Raw genomic sequence first — 27,784 nt, 5'->3', positions numbered from 1 at the left:
TTATAAGTTATCTTAAAATGAAAAAATAAAGAAAATTTCAGCAAAGAAACAGAAGTTATATAAAAGAACCAATTGGAAATTATGGAACTCAAAAATACAACCAGAAGAAAAAGAACTCACTGGATTGTTTCAACATTAAAGTGGAGTCTCTAGAATTTGTCAATTGAATTTTCTCAATCTGAACAATGGATTTTTAAAAAATGGATTATAAATGCTGCATATGGTAGCTCATGCCTATAATCCCAGCACTTCAGGAGACCAAGGTGGGTAGATCGCTTGAGCTCCTGAGTTTGAGACCAGCCTGAGCAACATGGCAAAAGCCCATCTCTACAAAAAATAAAAAAAATAAAAAATAAAAAAAATTAGCCAGGCATGGTGGCATGCACCTGTAGTCCCAGCTACTCAGGAGGTTGAGGTAGGAGGGTGACAGAGTAAGACCCTGTCTCAAAATAAATAAATTAAATTAAAATTAAAATAATAAAAATAGATTGTAGAGAAAAAAATGAACAGAATGTCAGAAACCTGAGGAACAGCAACAGAAAAACTGAGATATCTAGCTGCAAAGTTTCAGAAGAATAAAGAGGGTAACACAAATATTATTTTAAAATAATGGCTGAAAACTCCTGAATTGGTTAAAGACATAAATTTGAGATTGAATAAGCTGATTGTTTGTTAGTCTGTTTTCACACTGCTAATAAAGACATACTCGAGACTGGGTAATTTATAAAGAAAAGAGGTTTAATTGACTCACAGTTCCACATGGCTGGGGGAGCCTCATAATCATAGCAGAAGGAGACTGAGGAGCAATGTCATGTCTTACATGGCAGCAGGCAAGAGTTTGGGCAAGGGAACTTCCGTTTATAAAACCATTGGATCTCATGAGACTTATTCACCACTATGAGAACAGTATGGGGAAACTGCCCCCATAATTTATTTATCTCCACCTGGCCCCACCTTTGACACATGGGGATAATTACAATTCAAGGTGAGATTTGGGTGGAAACACAGTCAAACCATATCATTGATGAAACTCTAAGTATGATAAACCCAAAGAAATCCATGCCAAGACACATAAATAAATAAACTTTTGTCAACTAATGACGAAGACAAATATTTTGAAACCAACCAGAGACAAATGAGTGTTACACAGGAACACCAATTTGAATAACAGTGACTTTGTTTTCCACAATGGAGGCTGGAAGGAAGTGATGCAACATTTTTCAAGTGCTGAAAAAAACAAACTGTCAACCACAAACTCTATGTTCCGCAAAAATATCTTCCAGGAGTAACGAGGAAATACATTTTCAAATGTAATAATATTAAAATATCTCGCTAGCAAGCCTACTGTTAAATGATGACTAAAGGAAGTTGTTCAAACAGAAAGGAAGTGAGAGCAAGAGAAGGTGTGGGACTGCTAAAAAGGTGCTCCTTGCAGGCATTAACATGCAAAAAGGATTTCATAATTTTTTCTCTCTCCCAGAAATCCATTTCTATATGATTCATACTTAGATTTCCTTGTCCCTTATCTTCCAATATTTCTCATTCCAGACCACTAGCCAACCAGCCAATCTAATCTCTACTTTGTATCCTTCCCATGAAGCCTCTAGTTTTCACATTTACTCTTTAATTGTGAATTATCTTAAACTTTCCATTGTCTTCCTCTTATGCATAAATTTTCTCCAGCAATAGCTGTAAAATACTATAGTTCTTGTATTTAACTCTTTACCTGCATTTCTCAAAAGCCTAGCCTATTACACCTGCCAGTGCATTATCTTCCACCGATATCCTATCAGTTTTCATACTCATGGCACATTTTACCCGTGCCATGACTGTGAAACATTACAGCTTGGAGGGTTTGCCCATGTCCTACATGCTACCTGTGATGAGGTTTTTGGGGAGAACTGGAAGAAATGTGACCCAGTTTCAAAATCCTATTTTTAAAATGTTTTTCTCAGAGCACCCTTGATATTAATTATCTTACTTTTTTTTTTCTCTAGGAAATGCCCTCTGATATGGTTTGGATCTGTGTCCTCACCCAAATCTCACCTTGAATTATAATCTCCATTATCCCCACATGTCAAGGTCAGGACCAGGTGAAGGTTATTGAATCATGGCGGCAGTTTCCCACATGCTGTTTTCATGGTAATAGGTGAGTCTCACAAGATCTGATTGTTTTACAAGTGTCTGGCATTTCCCCTGCTTGCACTTCTCTTTTCTGCTGCCTTATGAAGAAGGTACCACCTTGCTTCCCTTTTGCCTTCCTCTGTGATTGTAAGTTTCCTGAGGCCTCCCCAGTCATGCTGAACTTTGAGTCAATTAAACTTTCCTCTACAAAAGGAAAAGTCTCAGGTATGTCTTTATTAGTGGTATGAAAACAGAATAATACACTCTTTGAGACAGATGTTTGTACACAGGGATTTTACTGGGGAGTGGTTGCAAGAACAATGACAGTGGAGGGTGAAAAAAATAGGATTGGGCAGGGGGCAATGATGAACAGTGATACATTCACAACAACCTCAAGAGGAGATCTGGAAATGAGCTGGCCCTGCAGTGTTGACACTCACTAAGCCAAAGGAGATAGACTTTCATACATTATTTCAATCTGTCATTGGACAAGGTCTTCACACCAGAGAGGAGCCCTGACTTTACACAAAGCAGTTGTTTTCAGCTGAGGGCATTCCAAGAGCACCACTGCCAGTGGCTATTAACAGTGAGTGCCTACATTCTAAATGTGGCTCTGGGAAGTCACCACGATATCCATTATAACCTCCCTCTGATTATCAACTATTTTTCTGCTCTGAAATTATATCTCAGTCTCCTAGCTATATCTGATTGTATAGTTATTTTAATAGAGTTGGCTGTATCCTTATTTCTCTGCATTCTTGTGATTAACATACTTTACTTGAGCTAAACAAGTGAACTTTAATAATTTTTGCCCTCTATGTCATTTTCATGCTATATAAGTAGTTACATTCTTGTTAAGAGATGAATAAAAAGAGAAGAACTGTATGCTGGGAGATGATGTGCTATTAAAAGAAAGTAAGTGTTTTATATCTATATATTTCTTGTCCCAAAAATGTGCACACAATATCTCAAGGAACTGAAGTCAGATTATCCTATCTACAATTTATTGACATCAAGGAACCAAAAGGCCAGAACTATTAGTAAACATGTTCTTATTTGGAGAAGGATGAAAAATAGAACTGTATTTGAATTTGCTTGCTGTTCTCATACAAAAACTATGGTACCACTTGATACGGTTTGGCTGTGTCCCCACCCAAATCTCACCTTGAATTGTAATAATCCTCACATGCTGTGGGAGGAATCCAGTTGGAAGTAACTGAATCATGGAGGTGGGTTTTTCTTGTGCTGTTCTCATTATAGTGAATAAGCTCCACAAGATATAATGCTTTTATAAGGGGGAGTTCTTGCCTCTCACCTGCTTCTGTGTAAGACTTGCCTTAGCTCTTCCTTTACCTTCCACCATGATTGTGAGGCCTTCCCAGCCATGTGGAACTGTAAGTCCATTAAACCTCTTTTCTTTATAAATTATCCAGTCCCTTGGGTATGTCTTCATTAGCAGCATGAGAACAGACTAATACACTACTAAATCAACAACAATTTGTCAAGGCTATGCATGGTGACCCACACCTATAATCCCAGCACTTTGGGAGGCTGAGACAGGAGAATTGCTTGAAGCTAGAGGTTCGACACCAACCTGAACAACATAGACAGAACCTGTCTCTACATTTTTTTTTAATTAGCTGAGCATAGTGACACACCTGTATCTCAGCTACTCAACAGGTGGAGGCAGGAGGATCACTTAAGTCCAAGGAGTTCAAGGCTGCAGTAAGCTAAGATCAGGCCATACACTTTAGCCTTGGTAACAGGGTGAGACCCTGTCTCTAAAAAAACAAAACAAAAACTTTAAACTACTAAACAAAGTGTGAAATACCAATAGAGTCAACATACGTCTATATATAGAAGATTATCAATATGTAAAACTTCATTGCATTTTGCAACTGTGAGGAAAAGACATATTTGATTCCTTTTACAATAAGCCTAACATATATTTCTTTATTTACATTAAAGTTATAAAAAATACTGTATCTTCATTTATTCGATCATAATATGCATCTATATTGTAAATTTTCAGCTGTGTGAATTTTCATAAACTGAGCATTGCTTTGTAATCAGCATGTACACCAGAAGCAGAGCATGACTAGGCCCACCAAGGCCACATCCACCCTCTTATGGTTCCCATTAAGCATTGCTTCTCCCCAGTGGTTAATTGCTATCCTGCATTCTCTCAGAATAAATTAGTTTTGCCTGTTTTTGTACTTTATGTGAATCATATAATATCCTTCCTTTGCATCTAGCTTCTTTTAACGCAGCATTATGTTTATGAGATTCTTCCATATTGTCCTGTGCATTTCATTCAACAATTTTTAATATATCACTTACACTGTGCCTGGCAACTTATATCCTCATTACTTATAACCCTTACTAAATATTCATGCATCCAACTAAATTAATAATTGAAAATCTGTTCAAAAAATTTATCCCTTTTTACTCCCCTGAAAGATGCAATTCAGTAAATAAAGTTATATTTTGGCTGATCAAGTTGGCCAGTGATCATTTGCCCTTGGCTGCATTTGAGGTTGTAGTCACCACACAGTGGAGAACAATGTATACAGAGTCTGCCAAGCTCAGAAAAGCAGATACATACTTTTTTATGGTAAAGAAAATATTCTTTCCAGAAAATAGTTATTAGCAAGATTTATTGTTAAAGTCAACAGGATTTGGAAACTCACTTGGAAACTCTAACACAATGTCTGCTGAATATAGAAAACTGCTGAGATTCATTAAAAAACAGAATTGTATTGTGAAGCACAAAATCATGTATAAATTCATCTCATAAATCAGTAGCCACTTGAAATAGGTAGTCAAAGTAGTTTTTATAGAGCAGAAAATTTTTCATGAGATGCCAACATTACAGTGTTTATTAAAGACAAAATATTTATCAAGTATTCTTGTACTTAAAAAAAAGTACTTGACCCGCAAGTTACTAGAGAGAATATGTAGACCTAATGAAAAGAAAGAGTGAAATAAAGAAGTGGTATAGCTTTTTCTCCAACAAAGCCAAAGTGCTTCACTGCAGTCTGCAAGGGCACTTGTCTGAAGAATTCTCTGTAGCCTGCATTCAATCATATTTCATCAAGATAAAGACTAGTAGCAGGAAAAAGAAACAAGGAAGTGGACCTTAACTCAAAATGATCAGATATGAGTATGCAATTAGATTATGCCATTCCAAGTAGTGGTTTACATGAGTGCAGGAGGCCACATATTCTGTATAAAAAGATTCCAGGGGTATAAAAGAAATTTCAGGGATGGAGGGAAGTATTCACTGGAGATCAAAACAAAAAGGTTGGTCTATGTTGTTCTATGTTGTTCAGTTAGAAAGACAGTGTTGGGAATCTGAGAGTGGGTGGAGACAGCATTTCAGGATGTATGATCACAATGTTGGAAATTCCTTTGGTGGAACTCCAAAAATGAATAAAAGCCACATGACTAGTGTGCAAAGGACACCAGAGCAAGTGAAAGTAGGTTGGTCTAGAAAAAAGATAAAAAAAAATACTGCAGGAACTTCTGAACCTTGTTAATGACTTTGGTCTTCATTTTGAGAGCAATGGGAACCCAAAGACCATCTTTAAACAGCACAGTTGCATAATCTGATTTGCACTGTGAAAGGATCAGGATAGAGAATAGATTGAAGAAACACAAGAAAAGACAAAGCAAAGTAGAGATCCTTGCTGTATCTTTACAAGATAAATATCAAAGAAATACTAAATGAGGAATTGTGACATGTGGGTTCCAGGCTTTTTCCTCTAATGAATATTTTACATGGCAATGGAAAATCAACTTACCTGAAATTTAGATTCTTTAAATTTAAAATAACAATAATAATAATAATGTGTTCATCATACAATTTGGAGAAGGAAATAGAATCACAAAAAGACCTTTCTACAAACCAAAAACCATGGTTAGTAGTTATTTTAATAAGCACAAATTTAAATCATAAATGAAACAAATGCATTTACCAAGAGTATGCAAATTTGCCATGAAGACTACAGTTAACCTTAAGAAGATCAAAGATTAAGGAATTTCAATTTACCTTCATAAATATTTCAATGATTCATTCAAAAATAATCAGGAAAAGTTAAACTAAAACTTCTATAGATAATTAATTGGTAACATGAAAATAACTTCATTCTGATAAAACACACATACATACATGCTCACACAAACTTTCCAGTTGTTACAAGGTTTTTTTTTTCTTCAAAGTAATAAATTAGTTTACCAGATTTAAGAACACCTTACTTTTTTTTTTTGAAACATAGCATAGATAATGGAGGATATGCGATTTGTCACATTGACTGAATGCTTAGAGTCATGTCCAAAAAAAAAAAAAAAAATACACAAATTCCATTAGGTTCAAGTGATGACAACACCTTTAGCTATTTTCTTTTGTTACAAAACTGTCTCAAGCATAAATGCTGGCATTCCAAGTAGTAAAATATGTTATTAAAACTGGGTCTTAAGAAAATTATTTTCCTCCTGGGATGGAATGGTAATTAACCAGTGAGACTAGAAGAGAAAGTCAAAATACAAGGTTTAGAATAGGACAAATAGGGCATTATTGATCAAATAGAACAGGCTCTGTTTTAGATTCTTTAAAGAAGGGGATATTTGTCTAAAGTCATTCTGCAGAAATAAATTTCAGATAAATTTAAGTAACACGTGAATATTTTTGGTTGTTATCAGAGGTGTATATTTGTTCATTTCTACTGTAAACCACAAATGGCCTCTGATTATGTGGAAGAATATGTTTAATAATACCATATTTGCTGACATTTTATATATTTTAAAAGACTGGATGAACGAAAGAGAAAGGGAGTTGAAGAAAAATAGAAGAGCAGCGTACAAAGAAATAAGAAAGGGAGAAAGGGCAGGAGGAAGCATGGGCAGAATAAAGGAGAAAATAAATAAAAAGTCAGTGGAATCATATAAGCTGGAATCATAACCCACTAACTCAAGATTTTAGTTTATAAGTTCAAAAAATAACCTGTCTTTTCCAATTTGATTTAAATTAATAAATGACCACATAAGAAATGCATACTGAAAAAAAATCATAATTAGCTATGCTATTTTCCACTGCTATTAGGATACTGAGAGGCAGCCTAAGTAAAACTAAAATATCTGAAGATAGCAATAGACCACTTAAAGTAGAAGTATGCTATTTTTGTTTTGTTTTTATTTCGAAGGAAATATGCAAAGATTTATTGAGTATTTCAACTGTTCTTACAATAGGTTTTTTTTTTTTTTTTTTGGATTCTTTCTGTGTTTGTCTATGTTGATAAAACATTGAAATGCCACATAGTTTGAAGGTCATTCACTTAAGAAATCTAAGTACTGATAACATCTTAGCCCCAATTCTTCATAGACATTGTTAAGTCTATTATGATTTTGGTACAGAGAGAAGGTAAACTATATTCCAGACCGGCATATAAAGCAATTTCTCCTATAATTGGAATTTACAAAAAATTTCTGTATTTCTTTTTAAGTTTATCATTAATAGTAACTCTCACAGCAAAAACCTATGTTTGTAAATAATGCATTACAGAATCTTAGTGGCAGACAAGGAAATTCCTAAAATAGCTTTTACTGTCACATCAATTAAGATATATATAATACCTTATATATAAGATGCTTGCACCCAGGCCAAACAAATCAAACAAGAATAGAAGTACTGACAGTTTTGTTTCAAAATTGGTTTAACTTGTATTTACAGGACATTGTAGTACCTTATGAAGCTGATTGCTGATTGGCTGTCTTTTACAGAATTTTGTCAGATTGTTATTATTTCTTGTAAAGATTGATTCAAACAAATAAAAATTGTCAGGATTGGATATGTCCTATAGTGAGGTGTAGTTATGTCACATGAGATTTTTAATTATAAACAAATGGAAAATAAAACGAGAATAAAATTGAGACTCTCCTGTCACCTCCCAAATGTGTTGAAATACAATGAAATTTCCAAAGGTGTTAAAGCATATAAAGTTGAATAATTGTATTAAACTTACAGAAATTAAATTTATTTTATAAGAGGTAGTGAAAATATAAAATTAATTATGAAGAAAGAGTAGTCTTAGCAAGACATGGCCCTATAAAGCATATTACCATTTGTTACATCAACCAGAAAACAGTAAACTGCAATGCATTCTCTAAAATTATTTTCAGCCTGTTGATGCTGGTGTTTTATATGACCGGCCTTTTTCCCCCTTGAAATATGTATATATATCCCTTATATATTATGTCTCTTATATAACGGATAAAATATATACATATAATATATATGATCCTTTAACTTTCTTAAGTCTTAGAATTACATCATTACTCAAAAATAATTCCCAAACTAAAATTGATTACATAGATTATTGCTATATTTTAGGTATATTTAATTTTTATACGTGATCTAATAATATCCTTTTGAAATAAAGTGAACATTCATACTACTTTTTATAAAAGTGCTAAGGGGCTACATCACAGGGTAAATATGTTTTAGTTGGTTTTTATATAAATTCCACTCCCAATATTACACATTTTTTTAGAAATATACACATTTTTGTTATGATAACAATTCTAACAAAACTGTTAAAATGTGTTTATGAAACTCTTAGTAGAGTTAAGTCATACAATTAAAGTTGATCTTTCCTCAGTCACTTAGTCCAATCATTAACAGCCTGCAAGTTAAATAAAGTTTTTAAATAAATTATTGCAGACTCTTAATCATAAAACAATCAGTCCTTCCACCTACAAATCTGCAGGCACACTGGGACTATCAAAGTTGCATATTTTTCCTGGATTTGAAAGACACCATAGCAATCAGCATGGAAGAACTATAAAACTTAGCCAGCAATAATGTGAAAGAAATGTTTAAATATATGCTATAAAATATAAACAGAGTGGAATTCCTTAGTCTATTTTTAAGTGAAAGAGAAAATCAGGGAAGGGATGAGAGCTCAGCTGGAAGGTGAAAGAATAAATGGTGTTCATTCACAGTCAAAACACATATGGGCACACAGCCATAGAGAAAAGGGAAAAGAATAGGGGAGAGAATAAACATTTTTTGATCATGAACAATTTGGCATTTTCTATGTACATATGCATGCAATCCGGTATGCTTTGGCTCTGTGTCCCCACTCAAATCTCACTTTGAATTATAACAATCCCCACATGTCATAGGAGGGACCTAGTGGGAGGTAATTGACTCATGGGGATGGGTTTTTCCCATGCTGTTCTTGTGATAGTAAGTCTCATGAGATCTGATGGTTCTATAAAAGGAAGTTCCCCTGTTCATGCCCTCTTACCTGCTGCCATGTAAGACGTGCCTTTGCTCTTCCTTTGCCTTCCACCATGATTGTGAGGCCTTCCCAGTCATGTGGAACTGTGAGTCCATTAAACCTCTTTCTTTCATAAATTACCCAGTCTCTGGTATGTCTTTATTAGCAACATGAGAACAAACTAATACACTATCTTATTGATTTTTTTATGAGCCTTATGAACTAGGTTCATTTTCATCTTTATTTTACAGATAACAAAAAGGTCAGAAAGATTTAGTAATTTTTCGAAGATTAGATTAAGTACTAAGCAAATTTAATCATATCTGTCTCTCCAAATGGTGTGATGTTTCCACCACATGAGTTTGTGATTGTTTTGCCTCCCTTTTTACAATCTCAACAATTTTTTAATTTACTTGACCTGGCATAGACAGTAAATGTGGTTAAGTCCAGACACACAATTTTTTATTAGAAGACGGTTATAGTCTGGCAACTATCTAAACTATTATTAATGCCAAGAAACATCTTTCTTTCTTTGTTATTTTCTTGCTTGCTTTCTCTTTTCACGTTTCTTTCTCCCTTCCTTTCATCCTTCCTTTTTTCTTCCTCCCTTCTTCTTTGTTTTTAGACTTTAAAATACAATGTCCTGACAATGACTTTCCAATGATGACTTTCCTAATAATGACTTTCATGTTATAAATAAATCTACTATTTTCAGCTTAAAAAACTGCACTCTAATTGTGATCTTCCTCAGCTGGTATACACATCCATTCGTCCCTATGAACTCTTGGAGCAAATGTAACTAAGCAAGTCAGTCTGAATGCATTCTTTCTTCCAAATCTGAAAGTCCTACCTGGGAAAACAGAGCCCCACAGGAAACTATTCTGGTGATGAGCAGGGGAGGACAGTTTCAGAAAGGTGGAATGAAGCCTGGCACCATTCTGATAGCTGTTCTTTACATCTTTTTAATTATTCCAGTACATATATTGAAGGACTATAGAAATTCATTTCAAATTCCACTCTGTGTTACTAAAAGCAACTGCTGGTTGGTACACACTTGGCCCTGCTTCTGGCCTGCTGGAGGGAGATACCCAGCTGGCTCACTTGCTGGGGCACATGTGTATGGTTTGCATCTTGAGTAGGACTGCATCCAAGATGGACATTGTCTAGTCTGGCAGTTTGATAGAATGCTCCATTATTTGTATACATTTGCTCTACTGGCTACAAGTTGGCAGAAAACACCTTTTTCACAGCTAGGACAATAGAAGAACGGGCAGAAATTTGTAAGAAAGCAAAATATCTAAAGCAAAAAGAAATTCCATGTGAACCCTACACTCTCAGAGCCAATATGGCCAAGATAAATACTTTATTAGAGGAAGACTGACAATCAGCAGGAGGGAGGCACAGACTAACAGTTGCAAACATGTGACCCTGCCTGGAGTGAAGTATTAGTATGGGCCAGAAAAGAGAAGAAGATTTCAGATTGGGCAATAGTAGGAAAATGGAATTAGGTATTATACGGTGGATTATAATTGTTTATTTGGAGGACAGTGTGTGTTTCTCTTGTGACTGTATGATGTATTTGACAGTGCAGGTACTTAAATGAGAATCAAGTTTATGTCTACTTTACTCTCTAGGACACAAGGCAGTTTTGTAAACATAAACAGTAAGATTATTTCTCATCTACCTGTAAGAACCTCTTATTACTTTTTTCCATTAGTCCCTACAGATCGCCTTAGTTATAGCTAATTTCTACATGATCAAGCTTATCTCTAAAACGGATAGATTTAATTTTAAAGGGTAGTATGAAAATCATTTTAAAATATATTGCACATTGCCTATTACTCTTCATGATTCGGGATGTCATAATGAATAGCAGTTATTATTTTTCCCAGACTTTGGTTATGATAGAGATGCATTTATTTATTCAGAAAAATTTGTTCCTTTCCAAAATAATTACAAGTTTTCCGAGTTTATAGATGTGATTTGTGTTGCTTTTATGTATCACCCCTCCCTTCCAAGTGATATCTTGCACATTCAATATGTCTACAATTTTTAGTCCTCTTTCTGTCTCTGATTCCCTACTATTAAAAAAATACTATAATCAAGCTAATATATAGAAAAAGATGTGAAGGCACTGATTGCCCAATGAATCCCAAATAATATCATGTTTTTCATAGCTCAACTGCTAATGAAAGAAGGCCCTACATAAGCACTGTGTTTAAAAGCATAGACTTTGGAGTAAGAACTCCAAGTCTGGGCAGGAGCGGTGGTTCACGCCTGTAATCCCAGCATTTTGGGAGGCCAAGGCGGATGGATCACCTGAGGTCAGCAGTTCAAGACCAGTCTGGCCAACATAGTGAAACCTCATCTCTACAAAAAACACAAAAAAGTAGCTGGGCATGGTGGCACTCACCTGTAATCCCAGCTACTCAGGAGGCTGAGGCAGGAGAATCGCTTGACCCTAGGGGGTGGAGGTTGCAGTGAGCCAAGATTGCACCACTGCACTCCAGCCTGGGCAACAAAGTGAAACTCTGTCTCAAAAGGAAAAAAAAAAAAAAAAAAGAGAGACAGAGAGAACTCCAAGTTTAAGTACCAACTCTATCATTTCAGACCATATACTGTTAAGTAGATTATTAAGTCTCCTAAGGCTTGCCTTACTTGTGAGTAAAAAAGGATAATAACAGTGTTTAATTCATGAGATTGGTGGAGGGATTAAATAAAATAATGTACATAGAGCCCTTAGGACAATTAAGATCTTCAAGATAATTTTAGTAGTAGAAGTAGTGGTATTCTGTGAGGACGTGTGATTTTAAAATCCTCTTTCACATGAAGATTTTATCCAACTACAAGTATACTAGAGTCTGATTGTTTTACTAACCATAGAAATCCATGCTAGGTAGGCTGCCTCAAAATGATGTTCATTTTTAGTATTTTAGTAATTAAATCAAGGGGGGGTACATCTATGAAAGGTTCATCTATCACTTTCAATATATTCTGGTAGTTATATAGCAATCTCCATTATACCTATTTATTTTGAAGGAATTTTACTTACTTTATATAAAGACAAATGTTTCTTTAGATATTTAAATGTAGCATAGTAATATATAAATGAAACTAATAAATCTGTTAGCAATGATATAGCTATGAAAAACTGCATATATTGTATTAATTTATCTATTTCAAAAATATATGAAGGTCAAACACCTACGCTGTATTAACGTTTGGGAATGCAAAGGAGACCACAATGGTGGGCAAAGCTTTTTCATGGAGCTTACAGTTTAGTAGAGAAAGGAATATAAAAGTGAACAGGCAGCAAATAATTCCAAAATGTTATAAACCTGTGAAGAAAAAAACAAGAAGGATGTGTTTTGAGATGGAACTTAACGTAAATCATGCAGTGAGACAAAAAGTTTCACAAGAGGTGAAGTGTAAGTTGATATCTAAAGCAAATGGTAAAAATAACTGAGTGTGAGCTGACATTTTATACTGAGCAAAAGGGAGGTAAGGTGAAAAGTGTTCTAGGAAGAGGGGTCTGTGCAAAGGCCCTGTGATAAGAGAGAGCTGGCCATTCCCAGAAACTGAAAGAAGGATTTTGAGAGCCGGAGAGATACTTTAAAAGGAAGGCAGAAGCTTATAATTTGGGCTGTAGAAAAAAGAGAAATGCCCCTAGATTTAGCCAAAGTATCTTGAAAAGTCATTGCAGAATTTTAGGAAGGATTCTGACGAGACCTGATATTCAAGCTCCTTGGATTGTTCTATCTACTGAAGAGAATAGACTTACCAGGGAATTGACTAGACAGACTGGGTTGAGAGTGAACATACTGAGACTAGTTGACAGGCTCTGCTCTTTTATCTTCCACATAAGAGATCAGAATTGTTTGGTTACATTATAAATATTTTTGAAGATAGAACCCAGAGGACATAATCACTAATAACTGTAGAAATATAAAAGTTCAGCAATACAAGTTGGCAAGAATGTGAGTCAATAGGAACTCACACTGCTGATGAGAATGCAAATTGGCACCACCACTATGGAAAATAATTTGATATTGTCATCAAAAAGGGAGTAAGTTCACACCATTTGATTCAGAAATTCCCTTTCTGTCTTGTGCCCTGAAGACACTCTTACATAGGAATATGGAGAGAGATGTGAACACATTACCAGCATTGTTGTAGAAAAACATGTAAATGCCTAAAGTAAAACAAAACAACCAATAGAAATTTATATGAACAGAATAAATCCCCCTTTTGTGATATATGTGCAATGGAAAACTATACCACAGTGAAAAAAGTAGCAATGTGCCTCAATATGGATCAATTGCATAGATATGATATGGAAATAAGAGATTAAATTACAGTATAAACATATAGTCAGAAACCACTAACATAAAGAAGCAGTTCTCAAAGTTTGGTTTAGGAATATCTAAAGTATTTCTTTATAATAATACTAAGATGGAAGGGAAAGTCAGAGAGATTCAAAGTGAGAAAACAATTAGGCTGTATTGCAGAAGGTGTCACCTTACCTAACATGAGAAAAAATGTTGGCAGCCTCTAGACGTAAAGGCTGATCCCCACCTGACAGCCAGCAAGGAAGCAGGGACCTCAGTCCTACAACCACAGGGAACTGAGTTTGGCTGTCAACTTGAATGATCATGGAGCAGCTTCTTCCCCAGAGCCTATAGTAAGAAAGGCAGCCATGCTGACAACCTGATTTTACTCTTCAGAGAATCTAAGCGAAGGACCCTGTAAAGCCTATCTAGGTTTCTGATCTGTAAGTCAATTTTTTTTTTTTTTTTTTTTTTGTCATTTTAAGCCACTACATTTGTGGTAACTAGTGATTGCAGTAGAAAAGTAAAGGCTCACCTGTATTTAATTATTAATGTATATAATTCAGTCCTCTACAGGTTATTGATCAACTCCCTGAGTATAACTATGATCCTAAGGGTCTTCAATGATTTATATTGAAAAAAATTAAAATGTGATATTTAATAAATATCTTAGTCCTCTATTTAAAATGAGTGATTTGTGAGAATATTTGCTCTGAAGAATGCAGCCTAAAAACAGACTACAATTTCCAAGTCATCTCTGAGAGCCAAAACCAAGGCTAAGTTTTCACAGTATTCAAGATTGAGATCCAATCATTTTTGTGATGGAGAAGGAAAACACAGCTATTAGAACTGGAACAAAAATAAAAATGCATTACGACCCTCAGACATCAACCCTGGAGTTACCAAAACAGTGAGGAAACCCAACCATAGCCAAAGTTCTTATCCAAAGGTTCTCTGAGGAGATTGTAAAATAAAACTGTTGCACAAATTCTTTTTTGTGGAAATTCCACTACTCTTTCTAAAATATACATAAATTCCTCCATTTTGAAATTTCACTTTTAACTCTGAAGAACGAATATGTGATTGCTACAATGAGCATACTTACACATATTTCATTCACAAATGGGTTTTAAACGAGGCCGGGAATGAAGTATTTTTTGTTTGTTTGTTTTGTGTTTTGATGGTGGGCTGGCTTCTTTAGCACCAACTCATCACCAGGGTTTTCATTACTCTAATACCAATTCTTAGTAGTAACAGGTAGAATTATTCCTATGCAAAAACTGTGTGATATGCATGTTAGTCTTCTCCCTGGTTCCACTTAATATCATCACTCTAAGCCTTTCTAAAGTTATTCAATCTTATCACAAGGACATTATACTGCATTTTATATATCTCATGTATTCTATAACTAACTTCAAATCCTTTTTAAAAAAGATACGAGAAGTAGAATTTTTAAATATATGTGAATGCTTTCTTTGGCAGGATATGTACTATAATTGAATTTATGCAGAGAAAATTATCTTGCACATCATCTTGTGCCCAGCAATAACACACAAATTCACAAAGTATTCCATATTTTATGCATTTATCAAAACTCAGCATGTATACTCATGATTTGTGTTTACACAAATCTTTTACATTAAAAAAAAAAAACAGCAAACAAAAGAGGCATGCTTAAGCATTTGTAGGGAAATGTACTAATGTGTACCATTTACCATGAAATGCATCAAAGATAAAATAGATTCACTGAAGGATAGAGGAACACATAGATGAAAGAACATATAGGAACATAGATGAAAGAACATATAATAACACAGGTATAGTAAAATAATAATAGGAGGAAGATGGGAGATATCTGAGTGTATTCACACTAAAATTTAATGTTTTAAATTGTTAAACTTTATGTTTGACACTTCTTGCTATATATTACATATATCATTATATATAATGAGTGTATATGTAAGTATGTGTGTGTATATAACATCTAATTTTGATAAGCATTTCAGGAAAATTTGTATCTCAGCTTTGTGAAATTTTACCTTTGTAATCTTGATCAAATGACCTTCTATTTTTATCTCTCAGAGTGTTTTTCATCCATAAAAAGGAGAACTAAAAATCATTAAGATTAAATAAGATTATGTTTGAGATGCAATGGCTATGTGGTGAAGAGATTAGGATGTGTGGGGTATAGATTAGGCAAGATAGGAATTGATGCTCTTGCATAAAGCTAAAACTCTTGGAGGGCTAATCATTAGTAATGTTATAGATTAGAAAAAAATCCCGATATAAAAAAAATCAGAGATAAAAATTTTTTTCCATTACAAGTAATATAAATATGTCTGCCACAATAATTTGTAAACAGAACCTGTCCTCAGAGAAGGCTGGAATTTTATTTTAAAGTAACTAAATTGTTTGGGATACCTTTAGCCAACTATTAAGTTAAGTGGGTCCTAACTTGTTAAAACCCTGGTTTGCCTGTCAGAAACTAATGGAATCTCTCTTAGAAAGATGAACCCTCAAACTCAGTTTCACATGATACCCAGTTGTCACATGTTATCATGTGATAACACAGTTATCACAAGCCCAGCAAAACATAAATTAGCAATCTATGTTCCCTAACTAACAAGAGCTATGTGTCTAGAAGTACGAATTTACAAAAACCATAAACAGCAAAATTAGACCACTATTAACTTAAGAGGTTGAAATGGTCAGACTTGGAATATGAAAAAAGAACGCATAATTTTGAAAGAACAAAAGCGCATTGAAAATACAAGCACAGAACATGAAACAATAAAAAGACCAAAAAATTGCGGAAATGAAACATGTAACTATTTATATTTTAAAAGTTAAATGGACAGATTTAAAAAACAGACAGATGAGTCACATCTGAAGATATAAAATAAACTGGAAGACAGATTGAGGCCTACAGTCTGCCTGAAAGAAACAGAGACACCAATAAATGAAAAATGTGAAGGAGAGTTAATGAGAAATGGTGAGTATAATAAAAAGTCAAAAAGATCTAATTGGATTTCTACCAAGGTAAGACAGAGAGAGTAGAGAAGAAAATTAATAGCTAGAGATACTAGTGCTTTCCAAAACGGATGAAAAAATGTTCCAGGATATTTGGATCAGTAAGCACAAAACGTAAGTTCTTATTTATAGTATACATTACTAAATCAACCAAAACCAAATAAAAACAGAAGTCTTTTTAAAGAAAACGGTATTAATAGCTCTTTTGCAAATTGTCTATTAGGTTGGCCTATGAAGGTCTTAATGGCCACAGTGGAAACAGAAAACAGTTGAAAGATATTTCAAAGTTATGAGAGAAAGTAGATATCAACCTAGAATTAAGTGGCCAAATCAACAGTAATTCAATAATGAAAGTCAAAGAATGCTCCAAATGGTTCTAGTAACACGTGTTCACTTTTTTAAAAATGTATATGTACAGGCCAGGCGTGGTGGCTCACACCTGTAATCCCAGCATTTTGGGAGGCTGAGGCGGGTGCATCACGAGGTCAGGAGATCGAGACCATCCTGGCTAACACACTGACACCCCGTCTCTACTAAAAATACAAAAACAAAATTAGCCGGGTGTGGTGGCAGTGCCTGTAGTCCCAGCTACTTGGGAGGCTACTTGGGAGGCTGAGGCTGGAGAATGGCGTGAACACAGGAGGCAGAGCTTGCAGTGAGTGGAGAGCGCACCACTACGCTCTAGCCTGGGTGACAGAGCGAGACTCCATCTAAAATAATAATAATAATAAATATATGTACAAATCTGTATATATTACACTTCAATATTCAAAGAAAGGAGGTCAAATGAGGGCAATTTTAACAATTTTTATTTCTAACTTTCTATTTAAACAACTTCAATATGAACATCAACACCAATAATTAAACACTGATAACAATATAATGAAGTAGTCTACAGACCTTATGCAAATTTCATTTATTGTCCTACTAATAATGTTCCTTTTTCTGGTCCAGGATTCAGTCCAGGATCACCCACTTCATTCAGTAATGGGTTTTCCTTCATCTCCTTTATTCTAGGACAAGTACACTGTCATTCTTTATCCTTCATGACACTTCTTTTTGACTTAACCAAGTGATAAATTTAACATTGCAAGTAATGAGACACCCAAACAGTATACGCCACCAGAAACGATGCCTTGTGAAGAGCATGAATCACTTTTGTGGTGTTCTTGACATAAATTCATAATCTTATTAAATTATCAAGAAATATCAGACAAAGCAAATAAATAAGCATTTTGTAAAACAGCAAATTATTATGCTTCAAATGATTAAACTATCACAGAAGGAAGAGTGAAAGACTACAAGAAATGATGGGCAAAGAAACTGATGTACATATAAATAAATCTAAATCAATTACTGGATAGAAGGATTCATTGTACAAAAAGGAATAATTAAATTATATAAATAACACATTCCCCCAATATGTGCTTAGGGATTGTTCTTAACGAAGTTAGAAATATTAGATTTATTTTAGAATTGCAGAAATTAAGAAAGCAGCCGTTTCACAATTCTCAAGGAGGTCACTTCTCCATGAATGTATGTAAGTCTTTATTACTCAACTGGATGGGCAAACGTTCAAAAAATTGGCACGATAATTTCATAAGACAAAGAGATGTGTGAGGAGGAGAAAAGGAAGGAGGAAGGAGTAGGGAGGAGCCAGAAAAGAGAAGGAATTACCCTGTTCTAAATAAAATTTTATTTAAAGGTAAAACAATGAACATTTAAATACTAATCCACAGGTGACAAATTCAAGGCCACACAGTGAAGACCTCAAATGCAGAGTGCTGAATCAGTTAGAAACTCAACATGTGACAGAGGCACCAGCTTAGTAGAAAAGAGCACACTAGCCATTAAATGGAGTTGGGATAGTTATTCATGTGATAAATTTAGTTAGATCCATACCTACAGGATACACACACACATACACACACACACACAAATCAATTCAAGGTATATTGGGCCTAAAAGTGAATATTGAAAATTTAAAAATTTTTAAATGTGTCTAAATATCTCTGTTGTCTCAAGGAAAAGAAATGTTTATTAAACAAAATATAAATGGCTAAAACAAGAAAGATAAGGATAAAAAGTAGATACTTTAAAAATTTCTTCTCATTAAAACAGGCAGTATGTATGTGAAAACAAAAAACCAAGCTCTGGGAAAACTAACACAATCTGCAAGAATTCTTATCCAAAGTATGTAAATAACTCCTATGAATCAACAAGATAAAAAGTGAGCTATCCAAGCAGAGAGGTCAAGGTTTATGTACAGGCAATTCCTAGGGAAGACATCCAAATGGCGGATGTGTATCTGCATGTTTATCTGAAAGTGTGCTAACTTCAGCAGTAGTAAGAGACACGTAACTAAAAACCATGAGAAAAAAATAATCATTTCATACCTCCATAAAATTGGCCAAATTAAAACTCTCTCTCTACTTCTCCCCTCTCCCTCGCTCCCTCTCTCTCTCTCTCCATAAAAATGGCCAAATTAAAACTCTCTACTTCTCCCCCCCCCATCTCTCTCTCTCACTCTCTCACGTGAGTCCACACACACACACACACTACACAGGCACATACACTACTGTAAGTGTGGCTACTTGCAAAGAGTAACAGAATATCTTACGCATGCCTGAGAGCAACAATTGATTCAACCCTGCTTGAGAGCAAGTTGGTGAATCAAATAAAATTGTAAATGTGCATACCCTATACAATTCCGCTACTGGCCTCTCTCACTCAGAGCAAAATGTCCATTAAAAGATGAATGAACAAATCAATTGTAGAAGAACATGTTGAAGCCATCAATGGTTTCAGTCATATTTTCTTTCTTGAGCAGGATCCTGCATGTATGATGTTCATTCTAGGCTCTTTATTCATTTTGGAATACTGAAATATTTTCTAATCATTTAAAAAATAAAACAAGGTGTTACTATAAGATGAAAGGAGCAGAAATTCTGAATTTGAACTCCTTTCTTTTATTTATAGCTTATATGAGAAAAATCCCTTAGCATTAGTAAGCTTGTCTTTTCCCACCGGTACGCTTTTATAATAATCACATCTCTTCTACTACTCACAAAATGTATAGGCAGCTCGATGAAATAATGCATATAAAAGTGCTTTGTAAGTTAAAAAATCAAACAAATATTAGCTTTCTGATAAACATGTTGTTACTATTATAATCATGTTGTTACTATTATAATCATATTACTATTACAATTACAATAAAAATAATTATCACCTGAGTAATTTACATGATCTGGTATCTTTGAAAACAATAATTTGAACAAAATGAGCTCTAATGAGCCTCTATACCTAACATTCTGAAATTGATTTGTGACTAGAATCAAACATCGCAAAAGAGAAGGATGGTGCTTATTGGTTTGTGCTCTATAATAAGTGACAATCATAGTTATGAATCATGAAAATTGAAACAAGTAAAAGTAACACATTTAATATTATTCAGGGCTAAAAATATTCATTTCAATATCTATTGTTATGAGTTGAAATTACTTCACACTGAAAAATAAACTGAAAAGTTGCATTGAATTGGCCAAGAGCCTCTGAGTGAATTTGAGAGCTATTTAAGTATAATACCGAATGACATGTAGGAAGATCAACACATTTTAACAGAAGAGCTTATTCAGTGATGCCACAACTTCTGGGAATATTAACACATCGGGTGAGACAATATTCTGTATCCCAGAGTTAACAACTAAAAAGTTAACTATATTTTTCTATCACATTCAGATAGGGAGAATACGAGCAGAGAGAGCAAGCCTCGGACCTACTCATTAGAAAAAAATGTGTTCCTTCAGTGGGTTCTGGAGCCTAAATAGAAAACCGAAGGGAAGCATGGTTTTTCTGAGCAGTCCACTCCAGATACACACTAATAAAGTCCTGCTTTGCAAAACTCGATCAAACTTGACAAACTCTAGTTCTATTCATTAATACAGAATAATCACAAAATACAAATACAACAAACAAGGAATTATAGACAAAATGCTTAATAGTAAGGGCTGTGAAAGAAACCTAAATCTAAATTCTGTCTCCACCACTTCCTGCATGACTTGTTTCTTCATCTGAAAAAATGACAGTTACAACAGTAAAAAAAAAAACCCCTCATATGCAGGCATTCATTTCTGCAGAATCGAATCAGTGACTAACATGGTTATGTAATTCTTGGCACACAGTATCTCTTCAACCTCTCAGTGACGGTTAGCTGCTATAACCATGCATTTGGGGGAAATTATGAGGGTAATTGAGAATTTTGCAATTAATAACCCTCAAAATATAGAATTATTTATTATCTATTTATGTAACTTAAATTTGCCCACCTAAGACTCTGAATCACAGAGGTTATCAGTTATAAAATTTAGCCTAAAATTCATTAAGTACTATCTCTGTGACCTAAAATTACAGTACATTTGCCTTCTAATATTTTGCTACAATTTATAAATAACCTGTTCCTTATTTATTTCTATGTTCCTATACCCAATAATGTTTTTCAGAAGTTTTCTATCATCTGCTTTGGATCAATTTGTTCGCTTTTGTTTTGTTTTAGTTAGATAGAGTAGATTTTATTTGTTGAAGCTTACTTTTGCTTATTTTCCTAACTTCAGAGTGCTTCAGCAAATTTCTCACTGCTTATACCATTATGCTAAAAGTATCACTTAATAACATTTATATTTACAAATAAATTGTTTTCTCTATTAAAGATGCTAATGAAAATGAAACACTCTGTCACACAGCAGGAAGATGACAAAATATTATCAAACCATACCCAACCAATTTTCTGGAAGTTTTGTTTACCATCACCGTTTCAGATTCCTAAGTCTTAAAACTCAAAGGGAGCATCGCAGTCCTCTAATGTATCATCCTCATTTTTACGTAAGAATGTCAAGATCTGCATCAGTCAGACAAATTAATTCAGCTGAGATTAATTCAGCTGGAATAAACCAAACATACAGACTTTAAATTCTAAGTCGTTTCCACTAAAACACACCAGTAATTTAATTTACATGAGTAAAATGTTATAATATATGATAAGTAATCCACTAAACAGGAAACAATTTTTAAATATAAAATAAAAATATTTTAAATGATATTTAAAGTTTATGTGTTTTAACAAAAATGTTAATATTTTTTCCCCAAACTTTTAATTTTCAGGTATTTCCAGTCTCTGTTTAACATTTTCTAGAACTTATATTTTGTAATTCTAAACAATCATATAGTCTACTCACCTAGAAACCAATGAGATGCTTTTTTTTTTAATGATTCAATGGAAAATGTCTTCAGTAAATATTTAGAGCACCAAAAGTTTCTACAAAAAGTTATTTTGCATTTTAATATAATTTTAAAATTAATTGTTGGCAACTAACATCCAAGAATATATTCAGTAGTTTGGAAATTTGTGCTATTCATACATATTTAATATATCATATGTTTTTGTAAAGTGTTAGGTTACAAATCAGGTTCAATTTTGGACTGAAAAGCATGCAGACAAGATAAGAAGCTTCGATCATTGTTTAAATGCAAAGTTAGAGGCATTTTAGAGGCATGTTTTCTTAGAAGGAAAATAATAAGAAAAAAAACCCAAAGGGAAAGAGTGCTCTGAAATCCTAAAGAAGTATCTAATTGCTGGCATAAATTTTTCTTTAGATGATCATAAAGACATCAATTTCAAATTCCAAGTTTTTCATCTTTCTTTTTAAATGTTCATAATTCATTCATATTCATAGTATTTAAAATATCTCATCATTCATTTCTCCAAAAAAAAGTCTCCAAATACCAGACTTTGAAAGCCTATGAACTGTGACAAGTTATTTCATGATGAAAACTCCTAGCTATTTTTCTTCATTTCAGCACTTTTCATATTCCTCATCTTGCAGATCATTTTATTTTAAAAATCTAATACAATCTTAAACATTTTTCTGTTCTGTCTACACAAAAATTTTTGACTATGAATTACACATACTTTATAAACTTAATTTAAAATTATATTTCAAAGTTTACTTTTAAGTAAACTTAAACTTTAACCTAAATAAGACTAACCTAAACTTTAACAAATATTAATAACTTAAACATTAATCTAAACAGACCTTATTGACTGTAATCCCAGCACTTTGGGAGGCTGAGGCGGGTGGATCACGAGGTCAGGAGATTAAGACCATCCTGGCTAACACGGTGAAACTCCGTCTCTACTAAAAATACAAAAAATCAGCCGGGCGTGGTGGCGGGCGCCTGTAGAACCAGCTACTCGGGAGGCTGAGGCAGGAGAATGGCGGGAACCCGGGAGGCGGAGCTTGCAGTGAGCCGAGATGGCGCCACTGCACTCCAGCCTGGGCGACAGAGCGAGACTCCATCTCAAAAAAATAAAATAAAATAAAAAAATAGACCTTATTTAGACCAAACTCTTTTAGAGAATATTTACATCTGTGTTTTAGAAACTGTGGAGCACAATAGGTAGCTTTAAACCTCCTGCTACACTCGTGTGGGGAAGCCTCTAAGTAGTAAATTCTCTTTGGTACAAATTAAAATTTGATACTTTATTGATATTGTTGATACTGGGGGTGACGTGGGAGTAGTGATGGTGGTAATGTTGATGGTGGGTGTGAAGGAGGAAGGGATTTAATTTTTTTCCACTTATGAAGTGCTGGAAAGGTTCCCTCAAACCTCTGAAAGTTACAGTATAACCCCAGCATCTGTTGATAAGACTTGTTTCTTACCTTGCCTGGACATCTTCACTTGTTTGGTGATAGGGCTTGAGCAGCCTCATCTTTCAGGTCTTCGGTAAAATGACATGTCTTCAGAGAAGCCTGCTCTAGGAAAAAAATAAAATAAAATAAAATAGCAATTCCTCTTTCCCAGTTAACTCTCTTTCACATTATCCCAATTTATTTCATATAGCCCCCATCACAATCTAATATCATCTTGTCTACATGATGATATACTTAGCTATTGTCAGTTTCATTCTACTACAACAAATGAAGTCAAGCCCTTCTATGTCTTATTTGCTATTATACTTAATCAACTCAATTGTTATAACTTGGCTTTTCATTTACATTTTATTGCAGGAAGAGAAAGTTCTGGCCATGCTGATATGGTCTGAGTATAAGCCAAATATTCCTTGTAAATTAAAAACTTGGCACTTTGCTATCTGTATGTCTAGGTCATTCTCTCTGAGCTAAAAAGAAAGATCCAGGTTTGGGACCTGGAAAGTTGGCATATGGTTTCTCTTTTTTCATGATCTCGCATGAATAGCAAACCCCTTTCCCTACCTGGTATCATCTTTGATCTCACCATGAGACTTATATTCGTAGTCGAAATTTAATTAAAATCCCCAGCTGTACCTTAGCCTTATTTCTGATTTAGGTCCAACTCCTGGGCCTCTCTGGCAAAAGGAGACTTTCACTGATTTATTGATCTTATTCCCAGATTTCTTTGGTTACTGTGGGTTCCATAACTCCTACCTTGTCTGCTTGGCTTTACAATCTATTGCCTATTTTCACTTGTTTCATGCTTATCATCCTCTGATATTTCTGGTTACAGTAATTCAAAGGTGACTCCCAGTGCACCAACTGCATGCCTTACAATGATGGGGATGACAACCAATTCAGTTCCTTTTTATTTTAAGGGCAGAATTCACATTTTGGCAGATATGAAACCAGTAAAAACCCTTCACTTAGAAATAAAATAAATAAATTGGACATATGCACCATAAATTAGTATGAAGAACATCTGCTCAAATTATTACAAATCATTACAAATCATTATTATGGTCATAATATGAACTCCACCCAATGTTACTGGGAATCCAGTTACTCAATAGGCAAAAGTTAACAGATCTGGTTTGAGCTTGTGATAAAGAATAAGGCTGTACTGAGGCTGAAGAAAAGCAAGATCATACTAAATCCTAGCCACACTCTATAAAACTGTATAACAGGTCAATAGGAATGCCGTGTTTTACAGACAGATCTTAAGAACTTGAAAAAACATCAACAACAATTATTTTGTTGAGTAAGAAATGTTAGGAAAACTTACAAAGGGTTCTTTTTCGAACTTATGAAACTCCATAAATGCTAATTTCACATTATACTTGTTAACTATACTTAAACTCTACTATCAAGCACAAAGAGATCCAATGCTCCTATAGGATTAGTTTCTACATCTCATGTGTATTAAGTGATATGTTTTTCTATGAGAATCACTGTGGTATAAAGGAGACTGCCAAGTTTATGTCTTGGAAATTTGACATTTCTGAGTTCCCAATCTATGTCTGTGGCTTTCTCACCATGTAGTCCTGGGCAAGTTATATAGTATTTCTAAGTTTTGACTTATTTAGCTACAGAATGGGGATAACAATGCCTACTTTTCAGAACTGGTGTGAAATTTAGAGTGCAAAGAAAGATGTGAGACACATAGATCTCAATAAATGGTAATTTTTTTGTGATTATACTCCTACTAGCTGAAAAATCACAAAAGCATTAAAGTATTGTGGCAGACACTGGTGAGGTGAAATGGATATTAACACAACACACATCTTCAAATTTTAACTTTTTAGGACAGTCACTGATAAGTCTTGGTATGACAGAGGGACATGTCTATGTTATACCTTGGCTAAGGTCAATTCTGTCATGGATTGAGGTATACCTGCTGTCCTATCATTTCCTGGAATCAATAAACCAAATCAAAACCACTTTTTTTACTTTGAAAATGGCCACATCCTTGATGTTTCTAAAACTTGGAGGAAATCAGATCAAAATAGAAAAGCACAAATGATAATGCCTGGCTTTTATTTGCATTCACTTTTCTTAAGTTGTATTGTGATATGGTGTATGTCTTCTTATTTTCCTTCTTATTCTAACAAAGGAAAACACTCCTACTAATAGATAAAAATTACTAACAGGCCAACCTTATACACTGAGTTTGCATTATTTTATTAGCTTTCAAAAAATGATGTGACATGTCCCATTAATGGCAGGTAAATATATTTCTATGTCGTTTGTTTCATCTGCTGGAGCCACCAGGCAAGACCACACATATCTCTTCTACCACAACATTCATTGTACTTTTTACAAGGATGGATTGTGCAATAGCCTTTTTTCCCTTCTAGAAAGTGACTTCCAAAAGTTCTTTGCACTTATTCAATACAATAATGGATACAATCATGAATACATAATAAAGCCATGGATGAGTCAATGAGTGAACACATACACAGCAGTGGAAGGGTGGAGAATATCAGCCAAATCTCCATGTTTTGAGGGCTTACTAGTGAAAGAAAGAATGATAAGCTCTAAGAACAGGAGAAGAGAATTTCTAGCTGAATTACTATCAAAATAGTTAGGGAGAGAACACATATGATACGGTTTGGCTCTGTGTCCCCACCCAAATCTCATGACAAATTGTAATCCCCAATGTTAGGGGACGGACTGGTGGGAGGTGATTGGATCATAGGGATGGACTTCCCCCTTACTGTTCTTGTAAGAGTGAGTGATACTGATGTTTCTGGTTAAAGTAATTCAATTCCCACTGCACCAAGTGTATGCCTTACAATGAGGGAGTTCTCATGAGATCTGGTTGTTTGAAAGTGTGTCTGAAAGTGTGCACTTCCCCTCAGCTTACTCTCTCCTGCTCCATGGTAAGAAGTGCTTGCTTCTCCTTTGCCTTCTGCCATGATTTTAAGTTTCCTGGGACTTCCCAACCATGCTTCCTGTACAGCCTGTGGAAGTGTGAGTCAATTAAACCTTTTTCTTTCTTTTTTTTAATTTTATTTAATAAACTACCCAGTTTCAGGTAGTTCATTATAGCAGTATGAAAATAGACTAATAAAACCTATTAGACATAGATATTGAAAGATGAATATGTTATGGGTACATGATGTGGAAGAGAAAGGATCCTCAAGCAGAGGAATACTGTCAACAAGGATGCTGAGGTCAAGTAGGCCTCAGATGAGCGGTGATTCAGCAGCCTCAAGAAGCTGCAGGACTAGTGACTCAAGGGAGGGGGAGGGAAGGGAGACAAGTCTGAAAAAGTGGATTGGCTAAAGAAAAGGGTCCTGTCGCAAATCCCAAGAATTGCATAAGAAAAGATTGCAAGAAGTTGTTTCACTTAAGCGAAAATTTGTAAATTTGTACTTTGTAAACAAATGAGAAAATACCTTAAACTTCCAAGACCCCAAAGGAATACCATTTGAGCAGCAAGATTTTAAAACATGTTTTTGTTTTCAAAAATTAAAAAACAGTCTTCCATGCTGCTGAAAAGTTTATGTTGATTTTTTTCACAGTTTTCCAATAGAGGACTAGGCTTATTTAAATAAATAAATAAATAAATACTTTAAAGATATGTCATGGGAACAGTAAGGAAAAGGAACACACTGGGTAAGTGGTAAATTTAAAAAATATACTAATTAGTAGGGTTTGAGGTTATCACATGAACACAAATGTAAACTGTTTGATATCACTCTCACATTTGGGCCTCACATGTACAAGTATTATTAAAGAATTTGCAAAGCAAGAAGAAACATGCTTTACATGTTTTTCTGTCCACAATGTAGCTGTCATGAGACAATAGACTATTTGGCTTAGCAAGTCTTCAGTTATATTGCCAAGTATATTGTTCATCACAAATAGCAAATCTTTCTCCAATTCAAATAAGAGAAACTTTACACTAAACTCTGTCTTTCTTTCACTATAAATACCATGATTTCTACTTGTTGCCATTTGACATAAATCAGCTACTTTTCTAAGTAGTGATAGTACTCCCTGTGGAAGGAAGAGATTGTAAACTGTGAATTACCACTGCTGACAGTAGAATTTTTTTATAAAGCCCAGTTGTTGCACACACAAACAAAACAATATCAGGTCATGAGAAACATTGTTTTACTCAAAGCCCTATTCATTTCTATGATGTTTCTCAGTTACAAGGGAGCTGTGTCATATTTATGCCAATTAAAAATTCTTTCCATTTGGAGAAAAAAAAGCTCAAGGAATGTGCTTTCTAAACAAAAAAATAAAAATAATTACTACCATA

General features: G+C 34.4%; 1 long non-coding RNA gene across 4 annotated transcripts in view; it reads right to left on the bottom strand.

Moving 5' to 3' along the window:
• The window catches only part of LOC139362600 (uncharacterized), a 391,421-nt gene that overhangs the window by 347,531 nt on the left and 16,106 nt on the right, over positions 1-27,784 (bottom strand). For all 4 annotated transcript variants that reach the window (XR_011621769.1, XR_011621770.1, XR_011621772.1 and 1 more), the window contains exon 2: positions 23,482-23,576. This is a non-coding gene — a long non-coding RNA (uncharacterized lncRNA). The remainder of the gene's footprint in view (positions 1-23,481; positions 23,577-27,784) is intronic.

This window comes from Macaca nemestrina, chromosome 4 (genome assembly GCF_043159975.1).
Source record: "Macaca nemestrina isolate mMacNem1 chromosome 4, mMacNem.hap1, whole genome shotgun sequence".
In the NCBI taxonomy this organism is placed as follows: domain Eukaryota; kingdom Metazoa; phylum Chordata; class Mammalia; order Primates; family Cercopithecidae; genus Macaca; species Macaca nemestrina.
The sequence above is the reverse complement of the archived record's forward strand: the minus strand, read 5'-3'. Positions and strand labels throughout refer to the sequence as shown.